General features: G+C 41.9%; 1 non-coding gene across 1 annotated transcript; it reads right to left on the bottom strand.

The window, feature by feature from the left end:
• Window positions 1-7,374: 7,374 nt before the first annotated feature.
• On the bottom strand, window positions 7,375-7,457 carry TRNAL-CAG (transfer RNA leucine (anticodon CAG)). The gene has a single exon. It is a non-coding gene; the product is annotated as a tRNA-Leu (tRNA).
• Window positions 7,458-10,891: the final 3,434 nt, after the last annotated feature.

Genomic DNA, 10,891 nt, shown 5'->3' with positions numbered 1-10,891 from the left:
CTCGTCCCAAGGTCAGAACTGAGCAGTTTTTGCCCCTATTTTATTCCCATTGTTCCCCTGAGTTTACCGCTTTTTGCAATTTACCATCCAGTTCCTGAGATATGGGCATTTTTATTTAGTGATAATTTTTTATGTCTTTTATCAAGGGGGCGTTGCTCGCAGGGTAATAATGCAGAGCAGCCTAAAGACACGCCCACAGAGAATCCTGTGAGCCACACCCCTTTGCCAAAGAACAGAAAAATTTGTACTAAACGTAAAGATCCCAGATCTCTGGAATTGTATGACAGATTAAAATAAAGGAATAATGAGAGGAGCAGCAGGAATAAAACAAGGGGCGAAAACTGAAAACTTTTGACCCGGTGATAGGTCATCTTTAATGGTTTTAAAAACAGCCATAAATCACCACTGTTAAATGATACACTGCACATGTACATGCTTTCTGGAAACAGGGTGATCATCTAGGCTGGAGCACATGATTTTTACATCATTTAGACGCCAATGTCCTCCCTTCCACAGAGGAAACCATTAGCGCTCAATTCAGGAAGGGGCTGGAACTTGGCCTGCGGCTAATTTTAAATGGAATCTGTCACCAGGTATTTGCTGTTATCTGAGAGCAGCATAATGTAGGGACAGAGATCCTGATTCAACAACGTTTCACTTGCTGGGCTGCTTGCTGTAGTTTTGATAAAATCCCTGGTTTATCTGCTGCAGATTTAGCAGTGCTCTGAATGCTGAGCTTTGTATAACTCTGCCCACACCACTGATTGACAGCTTTTGTGTACACTGCATAGGCAGAAAGCTGCCCATCAGCAGTTTGGGTGTGGTTATACAGAGCAGGAGAACTACATGTGCTATTGTGATAATCTGCTGATAAAACCCTGATTTTATTGAAATTGCAAAAGCTGCACAGTAAGTGATACATTGCTGGAATCAGGGGTTCTTACCCTATATCATTGTAGATTTTAAGCTCTTACGAGCTGGGTCGTCAGTTTTTTTGCCTTAATTATTGTATTATCTCTAACTGTTACTTATGACTGTTGTATATGAACCTCTGAATTGTAAGGACCGATCCAGATTCACTGTCCTTTCTGGAGGAGGTTTTATCTTTCATGATTGGGCTGAGTTACTGCAATCAAATTGACATTACTCCTAAGAATAATATACTACTTACACTCCCGCTGCCAGTCTTGTTACAGTGATTGGCAGGTCACTATTTATTCAGTAACCTGCCTCTTCCTCCCGAGATCCAGTGCCATCATTCCCCATGGTAGAGAATAGGGAAGAGCAGCAGCAGTGTAAGTGCAGGCCCCGCCCACTGCACTTGCGGCTCATTTGCATAACAATGAAACAGTGCATTTCTCTAAAATGTAAACCCAGATTTTCAAAATAATAGCATGGCTATAATCAGTATTACAGGGGCTTTATATAGGGGGCTTTATCAGAATTCTTTCTTTTGTTGCAAAGGGGAAAATTGAGGCCTGAATTGGAAATCTGTGATGAAATCAAAAAACTAGATTATTTTGTCTGTAATCATTTTGGATTTTTCCCAGTTCTGGAGACGATCCATAGTAATCTGCAGATGGGAAAGCAAAGATAATCTACCTGATCTGCTGATGGGCTGCAGCGTTCACTTGACAAGCAAAATAACCAGATCCCCAGGTAACACGGCGCTCGGAGAGAAGAAGTTGTGCTTGTTTGGGATTTACATCTTCTTCTTCTTTTATTCTGTATACTGGGAGCATTGAAAGGGATTTTCCAGTAGCGGATGACAACTATAAAACCGCTGGACCTTCTCGCCTTACATTTTCTACCACGATATTAACTCTTTGTAGAAGAGTCGATAATACAATCAGCAATACCTGAATTTATAGTAGATAAAGGACAATCACTGGAAAAATTCAAGAAAGTTACTTTTATTTAATACAAACATTACCCATAACGTAATGGAGACCATAAAGAAATATAGAAAGAAAAAAATGTTGGAGAGAAAGTTTATGAAGCACCCCAGATGGGACTCGAACCCACAATACCCGGCTTAGGAGGCCAGTGACTTATCCATTAGGCCACTGGGGCTTAGTGGGCCTGACTGCTCACATTACCTGGACTTTTTTCTATTTCATAAATCAGTGAAAATATTTAAAAGCAGAAACCCGGCCGGCTGCTGCTTCTAAGAAGGCGAGATTGAATTCTCTGAAAAAAGTAGATGGAAAAGGGAAGGAAATGGTAATAAATTCCATCACATTTGGGGCAAATGCTCTCATTAAAACGAATATCGTGAAAAAAACATGAAGGAAAAGTATTTGAAACAAAAACTACATTGTGACTCTGAAACACTGCAGCATTTCAGAGAAAAACCTAATATAAGGGCTCTTGCACACAAATGATTTTCTTGGACGAGTTCTATCTGTGGTTTTCACTGATTGCTCTCGTGCGTATGATATTCTATGGGGCTGTGCACATGTTCAATTTTTTCGCCAGACTGAGTAGTCCACTGAAAAAATCTGAGATATGTCCAATTTTCATTCGAGTACAGGTCCATGAAAGAAATCAGATCGCACTCAGATGACATCTGAGTGTGCTTCAATTTTCAGGGACTGAGAGAGTGGAGAAAACGATCAAAGTCTGAATCTGAACAATAGGACTGTTTTTCTCAGATGTAGAGAAAATGGTCCTGTGACCCTACCCTAAAAGTCAGCCGGGGGCCAGGATTCATGAGTGACTAGTAGAAAAGGTTGGTCCCTGCAGCTCCTCCCGCCCGCTGCTCTGGAATGATATGTCTCTCTCAGTGTGTGTATATAGGGAGAGACCTGTCAGTCATTGTCAGCGGATGAGGGGAAGCGACCAGGAACCGAGCTGCAAAGGAGACTGGTAGGAAAGGTCGTTCAGGTTCCCTTTAGACTACATTACTCACAAATACATTATACTTATGAATTGTTAGGTACTTAGCACACAAATTGGCCAATTCATGTGTGCTCATTAGATATGAAAAGGTGATCTATCTTTGAGGTGCTGTCACTAACTTAGACCTCAGGTAGGAGAGCAATACGACACTTAATAATCACAAGCAGTAGTGTAGCTACCGCGGGGGCAGGGTGGGACGGTTGCCCCGGGCCCCACACTCTGAGGGGGCCCACCCGGAGCTACACTATTGTAACTGTAGCGGCGTGAGCAGCACGCCTCTACAGTTACACTCTGGACAGAGCAAGGAGACTCGATGTCCCTGCATTGCCTGGCGGCCGCTATGGGGCCCTTGAGCAGGAGGGGGGCCCCCGGTGCCAGCATCGGGCCCCCCCACCATTCACCGCAACCGCGAGCTCCCTCTCCCATTAGTTCCCATAGCTTCCTCTGTGTCTGACGTCACTGATGTCATCACTTGGCACCCGGCCCCCTGAGCTGAAGATGTGTGCGGGCCGGGTGCTCAGAGCTGCGGGGGAACTAGGAGGAGAAAGAGGTGAGTATTGTGCTTATTTATTTTTTCTTATGGGGGGATTATGCTACAGACAGCCTAAGGGGGTGGGGGATTATGCTACAGACTGCCTATGGGAGGTGGGGTGGGATTATGCTACAGACTGCCTATGGGGGGCTGGGAGGATTATGCTACAGACTGCCTATGGGGGGTGGGGGTATTATGCTACAGACTGCCTATGGGGGGGATTATCCTACAGACTCTGCCTATGGGGAGTGCATTATGCAGTGGTGGGCAAAAGTATTGGCACCCCTGCAATTCTGTCAGATAATACTCAGTTTCTTCCTGACAATGATTGCAATCCCAAATTCTTTGGTATTATTATCTTCATTTAATTTGCTTGCAAGGAAAAAAACACAAAAGAGAATGAAGCAAAAATCAAATCATTGACCATTACACACAAAATTCCAAAAATGGGCCAGACAAAAGTATTGGCACCCTCAGCCTAATACTTGGTTGCACAACCTTTAGCCAATATAACTGCGAACAACCGCTTCCGGTAACCATCAATGAGTTTCTTACAATGCTCTGCTGGAATTGTAGACCATTCTTCTTTGGTAAACTGCTCCAGGTCCCTGATATTTGAAGGGTGCCTTCTCCAAACTGCCATTTTGAGATCTCTCCACAGGTGTTCTATGGGATTCAGGTCTGGACTCATTGCTGGCCACCTTAGAAGTCTCCAGTGCTTTCTCTCAAACCATTTTATAGTGCTTTTGGAAGTGTGTTTTGGGTCATTGTCCTGCTGGAAGACCCATGACCTCTGAGGGAGACCCAGCTTTCTCACACTGGGCCCTACATTATGCTGCAAAATTTGTTGGTGGTCTTCAGACTTCATAATGCCATGCACACGGTCAAGCAGTCCAGTGCCAGAGGCAGCAAAGCAACCCCAAAACATCAGGGAACATCCGCCATGTTTGACTGTAGGGACCGTGTTCTTTTCTTTGAATGCCTCTTTTTTTTTCCTGTACACTCTATGTTGATGCTTTTTCCCAAAAAGCTCGACTTTTGTCTCATCCGACCAGAGAACATTCTTCCAAAACATTTTAGTTTTCTCAGGTAAGTTTTGGCAAACTCCAGCCTGGCTTTTTTATGTCTCGGGGTAAGAAGTGGGGTCTTCCTGGGTATCCTACCATACAGTCCCTTTTCATTCAGATGCCGACGGATAGTACGGGTTGACACTGTTGTACCCTCAGACTGCAGGGCAGCTTGAACTTGTTGGGATGTTAGTCGAGGTTCTTTATCCACCATCCGCACAATCTTGCATTGAAATCTCTCGGCAATTTTTCTTTTCCGTCCACATCTAGGGAGGTTAGCTACAGTGCCATGGGCTTTAAACTTCTTGATGACACTGCGCACGGAAGACACAGGAACATTCAGGTCTTTGGAGATGGAATTGTAGCCTTGAGATTGCTCATGCTTCCTCACAATTTGGTTTCTCAAGTCCTCAGACAGTTCTTTGGTCTTCTTTCTTTTCTCCATGCTCAATGTCGTACACACAAGGACACAGGACAGAGGTTGAGTCAACTTTAATCCATGTTAACTGTCTGCAAGTGTGATTTAGTTAATGCCAACACCTGTTAGGTGCCACAGGTAAGTTACAGGTGCTATTAATTACACGAATTAGAGAAGCATCACATGATTTTTCAAACAGTGCCAATACTTTTGTCCACCCCCTTTTTTAGGTTTGGTGTGGAATTATATCCAATTTGGCTTTAGGACAATTCTTTTTGTGTTTTTTCATTGAGGACAAATTAAATGAAGATAATAATACCAAAGAATTTGTGATTGCAATCATTTTCAGAAAGAAACTGAGTATTATCTGACAGAATTGCAGGGGTGCCAATACTTTTGGCCACCACTGTACTATATTGAGGACTATCTGGCGCATTATACTATATGAAGGCTATTTGTACAGTGTGGGGATTACAGTTAGGGTCATACCGTGTGGGAGATTATGTGGGGTCTTTGCACAGTGTAGGGGCCATCATATGTGTGGGAGATAATGTGGGGTCATTTGTATAGTGTAGGGGCCATCATAAAATGTGGGAGATAATGTGGGGTATTTGTGCAGTGTGAGGGCCATCATACAGTGTGGGAGATAATGTGGTATCTTTGCACATTGTGGGGGCCATCATACAGTGTGGGAGATAATGTGCGGTCTTTTCACAGTGTGGGGGCCATCATACAGTGTGGGAGATAATGTGGCGTCTTTGCACAGTGTGGGGTCCATCATACAGTGTTGGAGACATCAATTTGTAGGCTACTAAGGGGTCAGTATACTGTGTGTTGGGTACTATACAGTGAGGGGGCATTATACTATGTATAGGAGAGCATCATACTGTGTATAGGGAGCTGTATATAGGGGAGACTCAGGACATTATTAAATGTTAAGTGGGCACTTATCATTATAGGGGAACTCAGGTTATTGTGACTGTCAGAGGGGCACACAGAGGGCATTATTACTTTCTAAGGGGCAAAATTTGGTCACTGTTTTCTAGGGCACTTGCACATGGCATTACTATATTCTAGAGGGTTGTTTTACTATCTTGAGAGCACACAGAAGGTGCAGTAATATGGACACGTACAGCAACAGAGGCTCAGTATTGGGGTATCAGCAGGAAGAGGTGTTTGTGCAGGTTGGGACTAGATGGGGACGGGGCCTGAAATGTAAGGAGTCAAATGTGTCTTTGTTGTGATCTCTGCAGACCTGAGAGTCTGAGTCCTGGATGGAGAAGTCGTTGTGTCAGTCTGGGCCAGATGGAAAAGACGGGAAAAGTGAACAATTTAATCAGAAAGAACGTCAGCTGTAAGTTACTACATATAACAGTGCTGTGATCTCTTATATATTCTGCAGGACTGGAATCTAGCAATATGTCACCATATGGCGGTAATAGCAGTGCTGGTCTTTGTATAGAGATTATTTTCAGTAACAGCGCTGTCATCTGCTGAGGTTCTCCTACATCCACTATCTGGGTGCACCACTATTTTTGTAATCAGGGTTTCCTTTTTAGGGGCCCACTCAGAAGTTTTGCCCACACTGAACCTAAGCCCTAGATACGCCTCTGATCACAAGCTATAAAAATGTTGATATTCGTTTACAAGTCTGTAACCTACATGTGGTATAGATATCTGGGCTCAGACTGGCCCACCGGTCAACAAGGAATCCTCGGGTGGGCCCCCAGTGTGCCCCTGAGCCTTGGGCATAACGATAGTAATTGTGTCCTACGTCACCACTGCCACCCTTTTGTATTTTACAGTTGTTCCTCCACTATAGCGAGGAAAAGGCCAAAAAGATATTTGCATATAGCTGTTGTGTGACCCCTAGAGTCAGTTCCACCTGTGTACACCAAAGATCCTAGTCTGACCATACTGATCTCTAGTGGCCAATGTGACAACTGCAATTTTTCTTTACAAATTGTTTTGTTTTTTTAGCTGATGTTCCTTTATTCTTTTAATACCACACAGGGATTGGTTTATTTTGTTTGCAGTAATGTAGTAAAGCTCTGTATATCTATATTCCCGTATATACAGGTGTTAGTGCTCACATAACTGCGCTGTAAAGTAAGGAATGTGATCAGACAGGTCATCACTGATTGTCGATACAATATGGGGTCGGATCACAGAATAGATAGGATTAGGCTTCATCATATTCTCATTACGATATACAACGGCAGGGAAAGGGTTGAAGGTGTTGTCACACAAATAAACATTTATCCAATTCTTGATTCCTTAGATGTCCCTTTAAGAAATCATTGTAGGCTGAAATTAGTAAAACAGCTGAAGTCTGTGACTCAATGCTGCGTTACCATATAAATTCTATATAAGATTTCAGTGTTATTATGTGTTCTAACATGTACTAATCAATTACAGGAGAGAAGCTGTACAATGTCAGGAAGGAAAAGAACTGATGTCAGATGTGGGATTCGAACCCACGCCTCCAGAGGAGACTGCGACCTGAACGCAGCACCTTAGACCGCTCGGCCATCCTGACTTCTGCTGGTTTAAGTAAATTAACACTTTCTAAGCTAAGCAGTAGAAAGATGAGCATTACTTGTGATGAAAGGAAATATATCATGATTTATTTTATTTCAATATGCATTTTTAATTCCTTAGTGACGGAGCCAATTTTGAGCTTAACGACCAAAGCCACATTTTTAAAAACTGACACGTGTCCCTTTATGTGATAATAACACTGTAATGCTTAACATATCCCCGTGATTCTGAAAAGTGTTTTTTCGTGACACATTGTACTTTATATTAACGGCAAATTGAGGTCAATATGTTTTTAGTTTTTCTTGTGAAAATATCTAAAGTTTGCTGAAAATTTTTAAATGTTACCAATTTTTTAACTTTAACTGCTTATATCCTAAAATCAACTAGTCAGACAACCAAACAAGTTAATAAATAACATTTCCTATTTGTCTACTTTATGTCAGCATCATTTCCCAAACCTCCTTTTATTTCGTTAGGATGTTAGAAAGGTTAAAATTTAGCAGCAAGATTTAATTTTCTTTTTTAAGAAAATGTAAGAAAATTTCCAAGTTCTATTTTTCACAGACCTAGTCAGTGTTGAAGTGACTTTGAGGGTCCTATATTTTGGAAAAACACCACTGAATTTACCCTAAGAACTTGTTCACACAATGCATTCCCAAACAAAAATGACACCGCAGTAAAACTGATGTGCTTTTACTGTATTTTTTAAGTTTACTGCAAAAAATGCATTGGGAAGGCATCATGTGAACACAGTCTGGACCTTTATTTTTATGCCATTCAAATTAGTAAGGAAATTAAAAAATATTTTTTTCTTTGCTGCAATACATATTCCTTATAACACAAAATAGTAATAAAAAAACTCCAACAAAACTAGACATCTACGTATCAGCAAAAAATAAAAATAGGCATTTTAGCCTTGCATGAGAAAGTGTCATATACATTTTTGGATTTTTTATTAGTTTAGTTTTGATTTGTAAATAACAATTAGTAATAAAATGTTGCAGTTGTCTTAGTGTCCACTAGATGTCAGTATCAGGTGCACACATTACAGATTTGTAAACCATGATTGCCATTTTTAAGATTATGATATTAAGTGTCTTTATGATCTGTGAATTGTGGAGTCCTGGAAAAAAATCAATGCAATAGAAAATGTAAAATTATTCTTTAAAAAAATACCTCTCCATATGCCGAAACCCACGATCAAACCAGGGACCTTTAGATCTTCAGTCTCAAGCCCCCATCTCACTTAGCGATATCGCTAGCGAGATCGCTGCTGTGTCACGGTTTTGGTGACTCACCAGCAATGTCGCTATGTGTGACACTTTGCAAAGATCAGGTCCCTGCTGTGAGGTCGCTGATAGCTGCAAAGTGTCCTGGACCATTTTTTGGTTGTTGGCCTCCCGCTGGCCAGCATACATCGCTGTGTGTGAACAGCGGGACCAACGATCAGGCTGGTAACCATGGTAAACATCGGGTTACTAGGGGCACGCGCGCACTTAGTAACACACTGTTTACCATGAATACCACTCTGCTACGGTGCGCAGAGGCTACCGTTCACCTTAGCAGAGTCGTATTCATGATAAACAGCGGGTTACTAGGGGCACACGCGCACTTAGTAACCCGATGTTTACCATAGTTACCAGCCTGCTCCTGCTTAAACAGCAGGCTGGTAACGGGAGCAGGACATCGTGAAACGATCCTTTCCACGATGTCGCTGCTCCCCTGATCGCTGGTGAGCATGCCTGTTTGACTGCTCACCAGCGATGTATTAGCGATGCAGCAACGATCCCTGACAGGTCGTATCGTTGTCGGGATCGCTGCTGCATCGCTTAGTGTGACGGGGCCTTAACGCTCTCCCAACTGAGCTATTTCGGCTGGTGATAAGCTGTAAACTTCGATAATGTAAACTGAGGTCTAGAAAAGTTTCACTAAAAGAAAATTATATTGTTATATCACCGGCAGTTCTAAAAATTAATTTTCCTAGTGGGAAAATAGAAAGTTCTAGCAGCATATTGACCATTATACAAGCGTGGAGAAGTCAGGGTAGAAATACCCACAATTTGTTATAAGACCTTTTTATTGTATTTAGAACAGACCAAATACTGCACTTTACTGTACAGAGAAACACCTTCACGAGGACCCGTCCCAAGGTCAGAACTGACCAGTTTTTGCCCCTATTTTATTCCCATTGTTCCCCTGAGTTTACCGCTTTTTGCTCTTTGAAATTCACCATCCAGTTCCTGAGATATGGGCATTTTTGTTTAGTGATAATTTTTTGTCTTTTACCAAGGGGGCGTTGCTCGCAGGGTAATAACGCAGAGCAGCCTAAAGACACACCCACAGAGAATCCTGTGAGCCACACCCCTTTGGCAAAGAACAGAAACATTTTCACTAACATAAAGATCCCAGATCTCTGGAATTGTATGGCAGATTAAAAAAAAAGGAATAATGAGGGGATCAGCGGGAATAAAACAAGGGGCGAAAACTGGAAACTTTTGACTCGGTGATAGGTCATCCTTAATGGTTTTAAAAACAGCCATAAATCACCACTGTTAAATGATACACTGCACATGTACATGCTTTCTGGAAACAGGATGATCATCTAAGCTGGAGCACATGATTTTTACATCATTTAGACACCAATGTCCTCTCTCCCATAAAGGAAAAATTCAGGATGGGGCTGGAACTTGCCCTGTTGCTGATTTTAAATGGAATCTGTCACCAGGTATTTGCTGTTATCTGAGAGAAGCATAATGTAGGGACAGAGACCCTGATTCAGCAACGTTTCAGTTGCTGGGCTGCTTGCTGTAGTTTTGATAAAATCCCTGTTTTATCTACTGCAGATCTAGCAGCTTTCTGAATGCTGAGCTTTGCATAACCCCCCAAACTACTGATTGACAGCTTTCTGAGTACACTGTATAGGCAGAAAGCTGCCATTCAGCGGTTTGAGTGTGGTTATTAAAATTACATGTCCTATAGTGATAATCTCCTGCTGATAAATCACTGATTTTATTGAAATTGCAACAAGCTGCACAGTATGTGATACATTACTGGAATCAGGGGCTCTTATCCATCATTGTAGATTGTAAGCTCTTACGAGCAGGGTCGTCATTATTTTTGCTTTAACCACTTCGCACCAGAGCCTGTTTTTGCCTTCGTGACCGGGCCAATTTTTTCAATTCTGACCACTGTCACTTTATGAGGTAATTACTCTGGAACTCTTCAACGGATTCCCCTGATTCTGAGAATGTTTTTTCGTGACATTTTGTACTTCATGATAGTGGTAAAATTTCTTTGATATCACTTGCGTTTATTTGTGAAAAAATCAGAAATTTGGCGAAAATTTTGAAAATTTTGCAATTTTCAAACTTTGAATTTTCATGCCCTTAAATCAGAGAGATATGTCACACAAAATAGTTAATAAATAACATT

This window comes from Phyllobates terribilis, unplaced genomic scaffold (assembly GCF_046119375.1).
Source record: "Phyllobates terribilis strain yellow unplaced genomic scaffold, ASM4611937v1 Scaffold_65__1_contigs__length_7625178, whole genome shotgun sequence".
NCBI lineage: Eukaryota > Metazoa > Chordata > Amphibia > Anura > Dendrobatidae > Phyllobates > Phyllobates terribilis.
Note: the sequence above shows the minus strand (reverse complement) of the source record. Positions and strands in the feature narration are given on the sequence as shown.